The sequence below is a fragment of the Hemibagrus wyckioides genome, linkage group LG09 (assembly GCF_019097595.1).
Source record: "Hemibagrus wyckioides isolate EC202008001 linkage group LG09, SWU_Hwy_1.0, whole genome shotgun sequence".
Lineage (NCBI taxonomy): Eukaryota > Metazoa > Chordata > Actinopteri > Siluriformes > Bagridae > Hemibagrus > Hemibagrus wyckioides.
Window position 1 is genome coordinate 3639537 of NC_080718.1, and position 15949 is coordinate 3655485.

Consider the following 15949-nt stretch of genomic DNA (forward strand, 5'->3'; position numbering starts at 1 on the left):
TATATATAATATCTCAGCATCGAGTTGGCTCCGGATTGTGATGTGAATTATTTTTTATTTTTTTTGGAGATAGATTGGGAGGTTATTGTTCGGTTTAAAACAGCCAGCGTTTTCATCCAGAGATGTTTCCGGGCCATCACGAGCTGCAGCGCTGTTTTTAAGGGACGTGAACTAATTCTTATTCATACTGTAAAAGTGCTGCAGTGGTTTACGATCTGCACCTTATGGATCACAAACACCTTTAAATACTCTTTATTTTCCCTTTTTTGTTTTTTTAAAATAATTGTAGTTAAATGTATCTACAATAAAGTTATGGTATGGTCATCCACTTCCTGCCTCCATGTTTCTGTTTTCTGGGGATGAAAATGTCACTTGGAGGGAAACTGAAGATGTTTAGAATGATCACCACCCTTTAGTTCAATGCATGTCTTGTAATTAGCACTATTTATATTTTTACTTCATGTCGCTTTGATAAGAGCAATTTTTACCAATTCATGTTTGTGATTTCTCTTTAGGTTTTCAGTCAGGAGACTAGAAAAGTGGTTTCTAGATTTTTGTATTTTGTATCATCCTGTTGGAAGATTTAACCATAACCCGTGTGTATCCTTTCGACTTCACGTCTCCAGGGACCCTGGTTTAATCCAAATGCGTGTGTTGGTTTCCTCAGGGTTCTCTGGTTTCTTCCCACCCACTCAACAACGCGAGCAGATCCATTAGCTTATACTAAATTGCTTCTAGATGCGAGTGAGGTGTGAATGTTTGAAATGTCCTGCTGTTCCATCCGAGGTGCATTCCTGCGACCTGACGACGAATGAACCGGTAAGTCGGATTCCCCCGGAACATCACGGTTTTAATCTTCACTTAACAGCAGGGATTTTATACACAAAGCATTCTCCTTTCTGCTCAAACTCACCCCATGGTCTTGTTAGTGAAAAGTTCATGTGAAAATAGATTGCAGTTCCAGTCGTATTTCCAGTAGCGACCTCCTGGCTCACTTGTATTTGCGGTTTAATGGCGGGGTGGGGGGGGCCTTGGCTCTCTGTTCAAATAGTTTGTTGTCATGAAGGATGGCGTCTAATTGTAGACTTGATGACCTCTTTGGAAAATTGTTGCCTCTGTATGCGAACCTTCCTCCTGGATGTGGTGCAAATATGCAGTCATATTTTATATATTTTTTATTTAATGACATGTGGTCATGTGTCATAACGTTTTGCAGTTTGATATCAGATTTATTATACAAAAGACCGTAATAACTAGCGTCATGGCAGCTCAAGGTCAAGGGTCAGGTTTTAAGGGAGCAGTCGGGTGGGCGTGTGAGCGTACGCCGATGACCTCAGTGTTTTCCTAACCGAGGCAGAACGCTAGCCGTGCGCTTTACGAGCGCGCCGAGCCTCGCGGTTTAAACGCCAGAGATGTTTTAATCACGTTTCCGCACAACTGTGTAGCAGTGCATACGAGCTCTGTTTGTGTGTGTACTCTTACGCTCTCGGAAGGCCGTTTTATGGTTCTGCTTGTATCCAATTTGGTGCTCAGGCTCTCTGTGTGGCTCTGTCGGCTTTTTGCCAAGAGCTGGAAACTGAGAGCGTCGTACACGGACTCGTGAGGTGAGAAATGACCTCATGTCAGCTGTGCAAGCATTCTGGCACTAATGCAAGAGTGCTGAAGAGAAGAGGGAGAGGAAAAAAAAAAAAAAAAAAAGATACTGATTGATGCAACCCTAAAAGTGGTCATTATGTAAAATTTACCATTTGGGGGGAAAAAAAAGGGTTTTGCTTGTGATTTACTTTCAGAACTTTTACGCGGTGGAGTTCGAAATCTGTCATTTCGCCATGATGGATCAGGAGGTCAGTGACTGGGGGGGTGTGCGCAGGTTAATATGTGGCACTGGCGTGATTTGCGAGAGCAGGGTGGAGTGCTGACAGATATGTTGAAGATGTGTTTTACAGCAGAATAAGGGAGGGAGAGCTGTGCGTTGGACAGAAATAAGGGCTCCAGAGCGAAAGAAAGTAGTGAAGTTCTTTACAAATCATGCTTTTCGAAATAACACGACTGTATGGATGGGGTGTTTAGGGAAGAGGTAAGCTCATCTGGGACCAGTCCATTCTGAGCTGGGATTATCTTTGGGGTAGGGTGAGGAGGGCGCATGTAGAAATGCGCATATATATGTGTATACATTGATACATAAATATACTCACTATATTGCCAAAAGTTTTGGGACACCCCTTCAAATCATTGAATTCAGGGGTTAGGCTCAGCCTCTTAGTTCCAGTGTAAGGAACTGTTAATGCTCCAGCATACCATGAGATTTAAACAATTTCATGCTCCCAACTTTGTGGGAACAGTTTGGGGATGACCCCTTCCTGTTCCAGCATGACTGTGCACAAAGCAAGGTCCATAAAGACATGGATGAGTGAGTTTGGTGTGGAGGAACTTGACTGGAACTTGGAGTCCTGACCTCAGCCTGATAGAACACCTTTGGGATGAATTAGAGTGGAGACTGTGAGCCAGGCCTTCTCGTCCAACATCAGTGTCTGACCTCACAAATGAGATTCTAGAGGAATGGTGAAAAATTCCCATAAACACACTCCTAAACCTTGTGGAAAGCCTTCCCAGAGGGACAACTCCATATTACATACATGTGCATGTAAAAGACAGTGTCCCAAAACTTTTGGCAAAATTATATATATTGTATATAATAAATATATATATATATATAATGCAAATGGAGGCCTGAGCTTGAGTGTGGGAATGGGAATGGCAACGGTGACTTATTACCTGTGTTGACAATGTGCAGGCTTGCGCCGTGTCATTTGAGCCATTTATCCTTTGCGCTGTAAAAACAAAGAGATGACAAATAAATATGCAGCGGGGGCTCATTGTTTTCCACCCGCACCGACTTGCCAAAACTTTTTTTCCCCCGCTGACCTCTAGCGCTGAATAAACCACATCTCAATCAGCGCTTGCACAAATCACCCCCGTCGACCCGCTCGCCATCTTGTTTAATACACGGGTTAGGCGACAGTCAGAATTATGCCTAACAGGCATTTTGTTTCTCCGCCGTCCTTCTCCTCCTCCTCATTTGTTTCTCCCCCCCTTTTCCCCTCGCAGGAGGATTACAGTGTGTTGCAGGCAGCCCATTACAATGGCCAGAACAGGAATGGGTTATTAATGCTCAGCCTTACTGATGGGCCTTCAAGCTGCGTCGAGTGCGTCTGGGCTTCCTCATGCGTAATTGGATCCAGCTCTGTGCACCCTGTGTTAAGGGCAGGCCGGGGAATAACCCCTGCACGTAGGGGAAGATAGCGATCACACACACACACGAGCTTCCATTCCATGTACACATCTGAATCAGCCATCGGTCCCACTGTCAGTCTATCGGTCTTTTTTCCTTCTTCTTTTTTCTCTTCAAGCTTGTGGTTCTTGCTTTAGCAATACATGGCTAGGTGCACTGACGGCAGAACTCTTTCTCCAGAGACGATGTGGCTTCTCTGGTCACTGTTGCAGCTTTGCTCGATTAGTTTAATGCCCAGAATGCTGAAAATGCTCATTTATCTGCCTGTCAAATGAGTCACTACTACTTGTTTTCTTTTTCTTTTTTTTTCTTTCGCCTTTAAACCATTTCTTTTTCCTTACACATGGTTATTTAAACATGCGGTGGTGTCTTCTTGATGCTTGCAGTCTGGAAACACCAACAGTGATTAGCGCTGAGTTGTGTTATCGTTTGGTAAGCGCTAGCACAGTGGATTTTCTGAGGCCTTTTTGATAAATAGATAGCATAAAACATCGCAGAATTCAAAAAGGTCAGGAATATTAAATAAACTTTATTACTGTAAGTATAATTAAACATGTAAATGTCAAGTAATTATTTTAAAAGAACAATTTATTAACATGGAAGGCATTGACTTGTTTATTTCATCATTTATTTCATTCTTTGTGTGTAATTGTTTGTCATACTGAGGACTTGGTTGTTGTGACATGAAATAATGAAACTTGTCAGCGTTATTCGTTAAAGAATTAAAAAAAAAAAAAAAACCCATAAATATGAAACTTCACATGAAGACAAGCTGAGCATCTCAGAAACAGAAGTGTCCAGACTGCCCACTCACTTCCTCAGTGACTGGCCGGTAGAGAAATTAGCGGGGTGTGAGATGCTGCGGCGTCTACAGCTTCCAGATTTATAGAAACACTGGCTCCATTTAGACAGATTGCATAAATGTTGATAAACAATTGTGTCCCAAAAATTCCTACTAACAATGTAAAATTAATTATTTTCATTCAGCATGTTCGGGGTAGATCCGGAGAATGCCCAGAGAACGCTGGGTGTGATGAGGGGGGACACCCTGGATGGAAAAATTCTTGAAATGAGGGGGACAAAAAATTCATTGCATTTCTCTATCTTAAACCTGTCCAATCTGCTTAGTTGAATATAATTAAATGTGCTTAAAATTAATTTAAACTTACTGCATTGTACATACTTAAGAATTTATTTTTCTACAAATTGCGGAATGTACTTATTAAACTTATTTCCATAAACTTAAGCCTTCTTAATTAATATTACTTAAACCTTCTTATATGTAGTTGAATGTTTAAACATTTAAATAGGACTTATTTAAATATAATTTTTGTACTTTAAACTAGCTAACTTAAAAATTTTTTTATTTGCTTATTTACTTATTTAATTCACTTTAAATTACTTAATATTCCTTGACGTACTTAAACGTACTTATTTTCTTAAACTTACTTGTAACTAATTAAACTTGAAATAAGTAAAAAAAAAAAAAAAAAAAAGTAATCTTATTACATTTACTTCATTAACTTATTATGAAACTTATTTACTTAAATTTAAGCTTAAACTTAAACCTGCTTTTTGTATGTACTTGGTTAAACATATTTCTTAATTTAAAATAAATATTTACTATATTTTATTTAATACGTTTACTTACTTAAATTTGCCTAAGCTAAATTAACCTAAACTTAATTATGCTTACTCGAAGTACTTAATTACTTTTATTTGCTTAAATTTACTTATTTAGTTCGACTTAAAATCACTTAAACGTACTTAAATGCACATTAAATTACTTCAATATTCCTTGCCGTACTTTAACGTACTTTTTATTTTCTTAGATTTATTAAGTGTACTTATTTTCTTAAACTTATGTCTTCCTAATTATTATTTTCTTAAATGTTAAAAAATAAGTAAATTTAATGAATTTAAGGGTTTATGCTTATTTTTTAAATACATTTTAATGTACTTACTTAGTTATTATTTTTCATTTATTACTTAGTTATTTTCTCGCATTTTAGTGGTACTTTAACTCACTTTTTTCTTAAATTTATCAAGTGTACTTTTTCTTACATTTTAGTGTGCTTGCTTACATTTCAGAAAATAAGTTTATTTGCTTGCTTGCTTGCTTATTTATTTATTTATTTATTTATTTATTTATTTATTTATTTATTTTATTTTATTAAGTGTGCTTAATCAGATAAACGTACTTAAATCTATCAATCCTGATTTGTATGACTATTTTTTAATCACCAATTCTAATCATATAAAAGTTTTTATTAAATCCTCATACCCATTTTTCTGTACTTCTTTGTTTCTATATTTTTGTGGGATGATGATGCTTTTGTGATGAATTTTTACTCATGGAATTTTAGTGAGTTTTTGCTCAGAGTATAATGGTTGTAGTGTGTAGCAATAAAATCTCTTTTTATGTACATAAAATCATGTTTGTAATCATAAACCTGTGTAAGACTGGGATCTGTCTGGATTGACTGGTGAGTACAGAAGCCTCAGTCATTCATTCATCTGCCAGGCGCTTTTATCCTCTTTTACAATCCATCAATAATCCAATCCCCGAGCGTTTCAGGTTTAAGACCAGATTTGCACTCGCATCCTTCCTCGACATTCTCTAATGCATAAGTGGAACAGCTGAGCTTCTCGGTAGGAGAATGCGGATTATGCGTGCATTAGCAAAACGTCGTACCGAGGCGTTTTAATAGCATCCCGGGCAAATACACGTCCGCTCATTTGATGAATGTGTGGAGTCGGAGCTGCTTTAAGCCTGGGGCTTGCTCTGCCTGGACGTGAATGTGAAAGGTCAGCCTCGCTGGGGTTTAATTCTCTTGGGAGAACGTGTTAATGGAGCGCTGAGAATAAACACACACTTAATCCTACTATCTTTTCACTTGTACAATTAGGAAGTCTGTTGTTAACTGCCTAATGTGCTATTGCCTTCTTTAGCACTCCATTTAGGAGCAATTGGCTTATGTTAATAGATTCATCTCATTATGCATGGAGGGATTTGAGAGGGTGAGAGCAAGAACATCCCCCGAGCTCCGTTCGGGGCTGACATTCAACATGCTAAGTTTGTGTTTTGCGTAGCATTGGCTACATTTTTATCGCACGTGGCCGGGGCCCGTTCGAGGATTTCTGTATTAAATGAAATGTGCGTTGCATTTTACAAAAGCATTACAGCGGTAATGAACGCGGATGTAGATGTAATCCTTTATTTTGTGATTATTAAAGGACGCAGAAATGGAATATGAATGTTTTCACGCATCAAATCCCTAAAGAGTCCACCCCTCAGTGTGTGCGGTTATTAGTAATGAGAATGAGGCGGGAGGTCTTATCTGGTGGTAATTACAGCGTTCGGGCTTTTCAATGAGCTCTCGAATGTGTTTGATTTGCCATCACTGATAGCCTTGATCTCTCCCGTCTCCCGTTCCACCACGCTCATGAAGCGCTCCGGCAAACGGAGGAATATTGAAATGAGGTTCGGGCAGGGGGCTTCGCCAAACAGCGGGTCGACTCGAGACACAGAGATGCAGAAATAATTAAAAGAACCGTTTTGGGTCCCTGTGCTTATTTCCATTTGCAATAACATTGGTTTAGTCTTGAGTGGTGCCGCTAAATAGCTCCCACTGTTTTCAGGCGGAGATAATGAGAGCGGCCTAGTCGAACGGTCATGCCTTCTTCATTTGCTTCAAATGGGTTTTATGTTTTGCAACACCATCTTCTTTCAGAAAAGAAATGCTTTGTTCCTTGTGAGAACGTTGGAAATAAAGCTGTCCCTGTGCTGGACATGCATGTGTGACGAGAAAAAATTCACGTCAAACGTAGTCAATCAGCCAGGCCGTGTTGCCTTGGTGTCTGAAGGTTGGTCTTCTGTCGCCTTGAGGATGAGGTAGATAACAGATACGGGAAGCTTATAGCTGGCAGGTAAGCCTTGAACATTTAGCTTTAAAAAATATATTTATATATATATATATATATATATATATATAAATCTTCACAGAATTAAGGGTGGCCATCTTGAATCGCTTTCATTCCAAATGAAATCATAAACCGTGATGGTGACACAAAGGGAAATGTCAAATCTAAGAAATAACATTTTATTTCCTTTTATATACACATATTAAATCGTTTTAATTGTTTATACTTGTTTTACCAACACGAAAGTCGATAGTCATGGACTCTTAAAAAGTTTTCCGAAAAAGATTCAGTGGAATCAGCATATGCAGTAATACATTTAGATTTAAATATGTGATTGAAATATCCTTTAAAAAAATAAAAAATAAATAAATCGCCCCTCCACCAGGATTGATTCCTCGTGAACCGGTGGAGCCTGACGCCGAACACCAGCTCCGTGATCGGTAGTAATACTGAGCAGTTTCTTTATCATCTGAAGGTAATTACTCTTGTATGTTTAAGCCCCAGAGTATAAGCAGAAACACTGTGTTTGTCGAGAGGTGATGCTGCGCAGCCGCGGCCCGATCCTGCGGTCGTAACCTCAGCGCTTCTGTCCAGTGTTCATGTCCCTGTGAACCTGCACGGATGGACAGGTCCACCCAGACAGCTCGTAAGTGTCTAGCTGTTCTCACACCTTCATCTCATTTTACATTCCCACATACACACACTCGCAGTGTGTCCTTGAGAAATAAGTGTTTGCAGATTTCTCTAGTTCAAAAAAAAAAAAAATGGATTGAATGACGTTAATGGTTCTAATCACAGAAAATGGAACACTTTCTCGATAAAAGGAAAATGAAGTCCACTCACTCCATATAGGGAAATGAGAGACATTTTTAATTTTTTTTATCATCAGACTGTATGATTATATACCAAGCCTTTACCTCGAAACACATAAAATCTCTTGATATTGAAATATTTCTGATTAACACGCTGTTAGCATGTTCCTAGAAACAAGCGTCATAGTCATAGTTTTCAAGCGACGTTTAATGCAAATCAATTGGAAATCCAACGTTGACTGCGAACATCAGACTTGACTTTCCCGCTATCGGCCACAACTGAGCCGAGTTGCCATAGAGACTCTGTGTGGCTAATTTAGCGGTCTGTGAAGTAATCTACAAAGGTATTAGCATGAAATTCAAAACTTTGGAGACTTTACAGATCCTTCATGTAAAACCTTCCTCTTTACATTCCTGTTCTGCGCCATCACGAAAATGTATTTAAAGTCTTAAATACATTGCTCTAATATTAGCCAAAACCTGCTTGACTATCTTTAAGCTGCTACTTTAGTAGGCTAGCTACTTCAAGCTTCTAGTTTAACTAGCAACTACACATAACGCTATTATATTGATTCAGAATGTCATTTAAACTGTAAAATCACGTACAATGGTAGTTTCACACAACAGTTTTCAGAATTTTTAGAATTTAGCCGAATATTTTTACCTCAGGCTAGTTAATCTAGCCAGTAAGATTTTTTAAAACATTTTAAAATCTGGAAAAAATGCTGGAAAGTAGGGGGGGAAAAAAGCGACAAAAAATTAAATAAATAAATACATTAATTAAATAGATTAAAAAAAATAATTAAATAAATACAATAATTAAATAGTCCAAATCTCAGTATATAGAAATAAATAATTAAAAAAAAGCCCTTAATGAGCCAGTTAGTTAGCTAGCTAGTTAGCTAATGTAAAAACTGAAAGACAGAAAGCCGGGGATTTATTATGTATTGATTTAGTGTATTGATAGCAGACATCGCATCCTAAAATGAGACATAACATGATTCCAAAGCAGATATTTTGTTTGTTTAAATAGGAGCTTAAAAAAAATGAAGAGGTTTGCCGCTCTTTCACTGACAGGAATGGCTTTAATAGTACAAGACGACATAATTCTCAAAGTCTTTATTTTCCTCCAAATCTGAGGGAATGGCGTCACTGGTGAAGTTTATCTGAAGTGCTGTAGGTGGAGGCCATGCTCATAAACCCTCAGTACATAAAGGGAATAAATACTGTCTTTTTTTTTTTTTTTCTTTTTTAAAATCATCACAGAAATTTGCACCATGATTTGATCGAGTGCTCCGAGGGATCGGTTTCATTCCTCTACGTTTCTGTTTAGCCGCGTCCTCGTGCTCCACTTGGAGATGTACTGATAGAAAAAACAGTCACTCTGATTAGATAAAAATATATCGTAACCCAAACTCCCCTGTCCAGCTTTCCACTCTGACCACAATGGGTGATTAGATGGTTTTGTCTTCAAAAAGGCAATTATTCAGTCATCTTATTATATGCTCACTCATGAGTAACTCAAGACGAAATGGGGAGCTTGATTGGGCCATCAGACAGCCGTTATTAAAAGAGAGGTGGAATCAAATAATTTCGCGTTTCAAGTTTTAAGCCCCGGCAATTTGATTGTCTGTTTGAATTAGGGATTGATAATTTTACGTTTCGGCCTCTGGTGTATCATATTCTCGCCACGAGACTGTGCCTTGGCCTCGATGTCTGTTGGAAACAACTGAAAAAGAGAGAGAGAGAAAAAAAATGCAGATACAATTCCTTTAGCTAAAGAACAAAAACACGACTTTTTTTCCCCCTCTCTTTTATGGAGCTGTGCCTCTAAACGCCATGCCTCGAGCCTTGGCGCCTCTGCAAAGCATGGCACATTTGTGCGACGCTGCATTGACATGGATACGTGGAAGATAAACCTCAACATCGCTCGCGGTCCTTCCTGAGAATCCACAGCTGCCTTTGTGTGCAGCGACGCTGTGATTGGTAATACAACACAGCTGTGACCATGAAATCGGGACTTAGCGTAATGAGGCACTTTGAAGCCGAGGTTTAATACCAAAATCAGCGACAAAATACCGGGGATCTTTCACTACCCGATGATAATCTGCTATTTAAGTCGGCTTTGTGTGTTTTTTCGTTCCGTTATAAAAACACGTCCGCAGATTGCGAACCTGGGTTCGATTTGGAGAGTCTATTTTCAGTCTAGACGTGGACACACGCTCGCATCGCCTCCACTGGCCGTGTGCGAAACGAACTTAATGCAACACGTGCATTATCCGGGGTGGGCGGGGGAGGGAAAGAAAAACAAGCCGGTGTATAACATTACAGTACTATTAAAGCGCAGTTTTTGCTTAGTGATCATAAAGAGCGCTAGGCTAGCGTGTCTGGGTCGATTTGCCATAGCCACAATTGCATGAGAGCGTGTTCGGTTGGTATGTAGGTTAAGGAAACATACAAGTTGACGTATATCCAAATCTGTCCCGGTCGATGTGTGGTGCCACGCTGAGTGATGGAATTAGGAGAAATATGACATGTCTGAGGTAAAGGCCTATTAAAAATATCTGTACGCAGTTTAGTCCTTCTTGGCAAATTGGAACCAATTCCTAATGCGCAAATGTGCTTATTTTTGAAAATTCAGTTTCCCGCTCAGCGTGGCTTTCAGACAAGGCGGTGTTCCTTGGCCTTCAGGTTCACTTTACAGAACGTTACCTTTTCTGAAGAAACCCTATAGTTTGTCTCAGATGCTGTAATCCCTCTAACCTGGTGACTGGTTGTTTATACAATTATTTCTAAAAGGCTTCAAATCCTATTTGGAGAGTTCCTGCTTTTCGGGCAGCGTTCTGGGTTGAGGCCGCAAACAGCTGATGAGGAGAGGCAAACCAAACCCGTTCCAGACACACCACAACAAACTCCTCATTTGAGCTATTTAATGCCTCTTTGGAGCAGAGGGCATGATTTGGGGAGAGCTAATTAAATGGTTTCAGATGTTGGGGCTTTTCAGACAGGAGTGCTGTGTACCGCTGTGGCCTCACAAGCCAATATGACAGTGCTGGTTTTTTTTTTTTCCTCCTTGGTATGCATTTGGGCTGAGTCGTGTATTTTCTCAGGCATGCAACTAGTAATAAAACTATGATATATACATTTTCAGAGCTGGCCAAATCCTGGTCTAATCCCACCCTTGATAATAAGCAGCATGCGTTAAGTTCAGTAAGAGTTTTGTTCAGGGTTTTTGGAAGGAGCTAAGACCCCTGGGCTATTGCTTTGTGTATACGACTGAGTAACCTAATTTGCACCCGGTGTGTAATGCAGACCTATAAATAGAGCTGTGCATTAATTCTCCAAGCTCTGAAGTGCTGTGTGTGTGTGTGTGTGTGTGTGTGTGCGTTCTGCCTACAGAGCCGTGAAGTGGTTGTCCCAGTAGGCGAGACCCAGAGGCCGAGTGCGAGTTGTAATGAGGCGTCGCTGGACTAGTTAAAGAACTCAGATGACACAGAATCACAGTACGGTCCAAAACACTGAGAGCACTTCCAGGAACTGTTTATTCCACCAGTTATAAAATAATAATGCTATATATTACCCAGTTGATCCCTATTAGTCCATGATTTAAATCCAAGGCTAATCCTTTTTTCTTTTTTTTTCTTTTTTTTTCGCTGTCTTAGCCGAACCCGTTCCATGAATCGGAGTATGTTGTTTAAACAATATTTGGAAATACAGTATTCACCTTCCACACAGTATTCACCGTGGTCGTGCTTTAACGACTAACATTTCATACTGACCTTAAGTAAGAACACACATCGTTCTTGATTCTGATTGGTCAAATGGTGTTGATTTAGATTTTTCTAGAACAGCAGGTCTGACAAAAAGACCGGAGACCGCTCATTTTCCAGTGAGAGTTGGTGACGCGAGTGACCGTTGCGGAATAGATGGGGGGCGTGTCCAGTGATGTGGAGAAATGTTGAATTCAGTGCAAATATGGAACCACTTGGTCCAGCGACTACCAATGGGAGTAAAGCCAGTAGAGTAGTGTGTGTGTGTGTGTGTGTGTAAGTGTAAACATACACTCTCCCTTCAGAATGTTTCATTTAGTGCATTCATCACCCACTGATGAATGTTATTACCATGGCAACCACTAGTAGGAACACCTACATATACAGTGACTGGTGACCTCCAGGGATAATTTCGCTGTATGTACGAACGCAGCATAAGGCAAATCATATTAGTACACTAAAGTAATAAAAGTTGTTGATTTGGTAAAGGTTCCTCTGAGAAGATTTTTATTGGTTATGTGCTAAATTTATGGAAGGAGTCTCCAGTATCAGCATTCTGTTATCCCACGGTGTAAACTCCTGACCTTTATCCTTTATGCAACAAAAAAAAACTGTAAATGGATAAAAAGTGCAAGGTGTCATTTTTTTCAGAAGGTCAAGATCTAATTGTTGATTATATCCCTGAGGTCTAAGAGGAATAACACACTCCAGTACATGATTTTACAGGGACTCAATTAGGATGTGATTGTTATGAAATTAGAGGCTCTATAATATATTTGTTCTCTACGCCTTGATGAGGAATTTTTTAGCTCCTCGTATCTACAGGGACTGTTAAAAATCACTTAAAGCCGATCGGCTGACCCGTGCCCAAGGTGAACCTTTCACACCTGGAGCGCAGCCGATCCCAGAAGCAGCGACTCTGAGAAAGAGCAGAGCCTCGTCCCGGTGGCTGTTCATACCCGCCGAGGCACCCTGTTTATTTTCACCCTCGCACACAGGAATTTTAATTTATTTCTTCATTCTTTAATTTGTCTAAAAAGCTTTGACTGTTGTTTAAGAATCCCTTCTTCTCTTTCCTCACCTTGCAGCCGGGTCAAACCCTGGGATAGTTCTGATGTCTGGGGCGGAGGAAACAAAATATATCTATATATTTATATCTACTCTATATATATCTAAATGTTCTCAATGATAATAGTTATGTCTTTTATTGATGTGGGTGTCTTGTGTGTTCATACATGTGCATAAATGATCTGATCGGATAGCATGTGTAATATTTTATTTGATCTTATCTTTTGATTAAAGGAAGAAAACAACCCCGATAACAATACACCACGAGTTCCCGGCACTAAATCCGCAAGAATGTGCTGCTGGCTCTTTTCAAGTCAATAACAGCTACGGATGAAATGTGGATTAGGATTGTTAGATGATAAATGTCGCTTTATTAACGCATTACAGTTTGACAATTTTCAGGAGATATGCTTTTAGGTGCATGCCTTTGTTTAAGCCGTGCTATAAGAGGCAGTCGGTTGAACGCACATGGCCAGTGTCAGGCGTAATTAGCCCTGACAGGAGCATTTAGTGGTTGTAATTCAAATCTAATTCAGAACATCTTAACCTTCAGTCTGTCAAAGGGTTGAAATGTGCTGGAAACGGCTATGGTCCCAATCATGGCTTTGTGTGGCAGCACGCTGATGTGTCAACATGCGCGGTTAGAAAAACAGCTCTGCTCGACCATAGAAAACTCGTTTACAGTAACACAGCCTGAGAGAAGAAAGCGTCGGCGAGCCAGTCATGGCCAGGGTTAGAGGCACTGGGCTTGTAATTGGCTGATGCTGTTTAAAGTCACAGAAGAGTAAGGTAAATAGAGGCAATCTGCTTCAGATTTAGCTGCTGCCAGGGTGATCGGCTTTAATGCTGGATCTCCGTGTGGCAGCGCTGGGTATCGGCCTGGGTTTAGTGGAAAAATGGGATGTAACGCGGAAAAGAAATGACACATGATAAACTTTTGCAAGACGGAAATCTGAATTTTTAGTGATTTAATTAATTTGAGTCAGTTTGACTCAATTAATTTGATTTTTATATATATAAAAAAAATTAAGGAAATAAAATATAGAATATTATTTTTATTACCCACTTCATCAAATATTAAAACTTAAAAATAAAATAAATAGTTAAGAAAAATAGAACTTTTAAATAATAATAATAATAATAATAATAATAATAATAATAATAGATACAAATATTGCTTCTTATTATTGTTGTTATTATTATTTTATAGATTTTTATTTATTTTTCTTTTATTTATTTATTTATTTATTTTACATTTTCCCTCACCGTATAATAAAACAGATTTATTTATTTTAATATTAATTGAGGAAAAAATAATTACTTGGATCAATACATGGATCACTTTTTTATTGTTTTTTTTTTCTTCTCCTGACCAAATATTTAAACATATTTTAATTTATTACATATTTACGTGAAGGGGAAAAATTGTTGGTGCATTTTCAACTTTTATTTTGTATTTAAAATAAAAAAGTATTTTTACTTTTATCTTTTATGTTTGTCAAACCAGTACGGTGTAAACATAATTTCTGTTCAAATTCCTAAATGTTGTTAAATGGTCATGTGCAGAATTATTGGCACCCTTGCAAGCGTATTGACCTTTATAACCCAGATAAGGGCTATTAAAAGAAACAGGACAGGAAGTGTAAGTGTATTATGCCCCCATGCACATTGAGAAGAATGTTTAATCCTCTCCAAAGATCACAGCTGGAGATTTACAATTCATCAAGTCTCCAAATCTGCAGGATTTTTCTAAATTCTATTAGACATTTGACTGGAACTGGATTTTTATGGTCAGATGAGATACAAACTGATCTTTTCTGGCAACAATCACTGGTTCTACGTAAAAGAGAGGGCCTGGGAACCTTTTTAGGATACACAACATCATGGACTCCCTGAAGATTTTCAACAAAAATCTGCCAAGAGGTTACAACTGGGTCATGGTTGCATCTTAGACTTATTGGCTTTTCTACTTGGCCTTATCTCAGTCTTTGTCATTGGTTCCGCAAATGAAGGTCATGAATGAGTTTATAAATAATTTTCATCTTGTCTTTTCTGTTTTTGCATCAATGACCGATGACGAGAAGTGTTCCATTCTTCTAAAAAAAAAAAAAAAAAAAAAAAAAAACCAGCCTAATCTTTGGCTCATTGCACAAATCAAGCAAACTAGGCTGAAGTAATTGCTTGGCCTCGAAGGATTTGATGGTTTTCAGTCTCGATCTTCACTCACTCTTGCTTTCATTTGGACTCTATCTTGACCTTGACCCCTTTTTAAGACTTGGTCTTGACTTGATCTTGGCTTGTCCTGGGATTGGATTTGACAACAGTCCTGACTAGTTGGATCTTTCAGCAGTACAATGATCCAAACTTCCAAATCCATAAACCTTCGTCACGGTTATTCCAGTCCTCTGAGCGAAACTCTATTAAAAAGCTGTGGGAGGAGTTGATCAAGTATTATTTTTATTATTATTATTAAGAGATGACTTCAATCCATGATCAGAGATCTCATATTGTCTTAATGTAAGATTAACCTAATTAACCATTAAAAAAAAAAAAACTAAATATTTTCTCTTAAAATCATGTTTGAACAAAAGCAAAAGCTAAAAATGTTATATATTTTTTTTTCTTTCAGGAGCGTCTCTCTTTTTTTTTGGTTTATTCAATTGTTTTTATTATTATTTTTTTTTTAATTTTTGTGTATTTATTTATTCATTTAAAGCTACTAGAGGATTCGGGATAATGAGCTTTACAGTGCAAACAGTGAAAGCATGGTTAAAGCCCGAAAGAAAGCGCTGTATGAGTGCAGCCATTTACCACGGCGTATTTTCCTAACTCACAGGCTATAACACTCGGCCTAAGTGATGGATGATTGATGATGGTGAGCCGAGTGGCTTCTCGAACCCGGTAAGTGCTCTAAAAACAAATTAAACCTTTCATCATGGTAACACGTCAATTACGAGATTTGGTAATAGCCGACGTTCTATCAAATTATTTGTGTGTCCAAACAATTCCGAGAAATTAAACTATTAATCATCCAGGAGAGAAGCTGGCAGAAGTAGCACGTATTACGGGCGCCTGAACGTGCG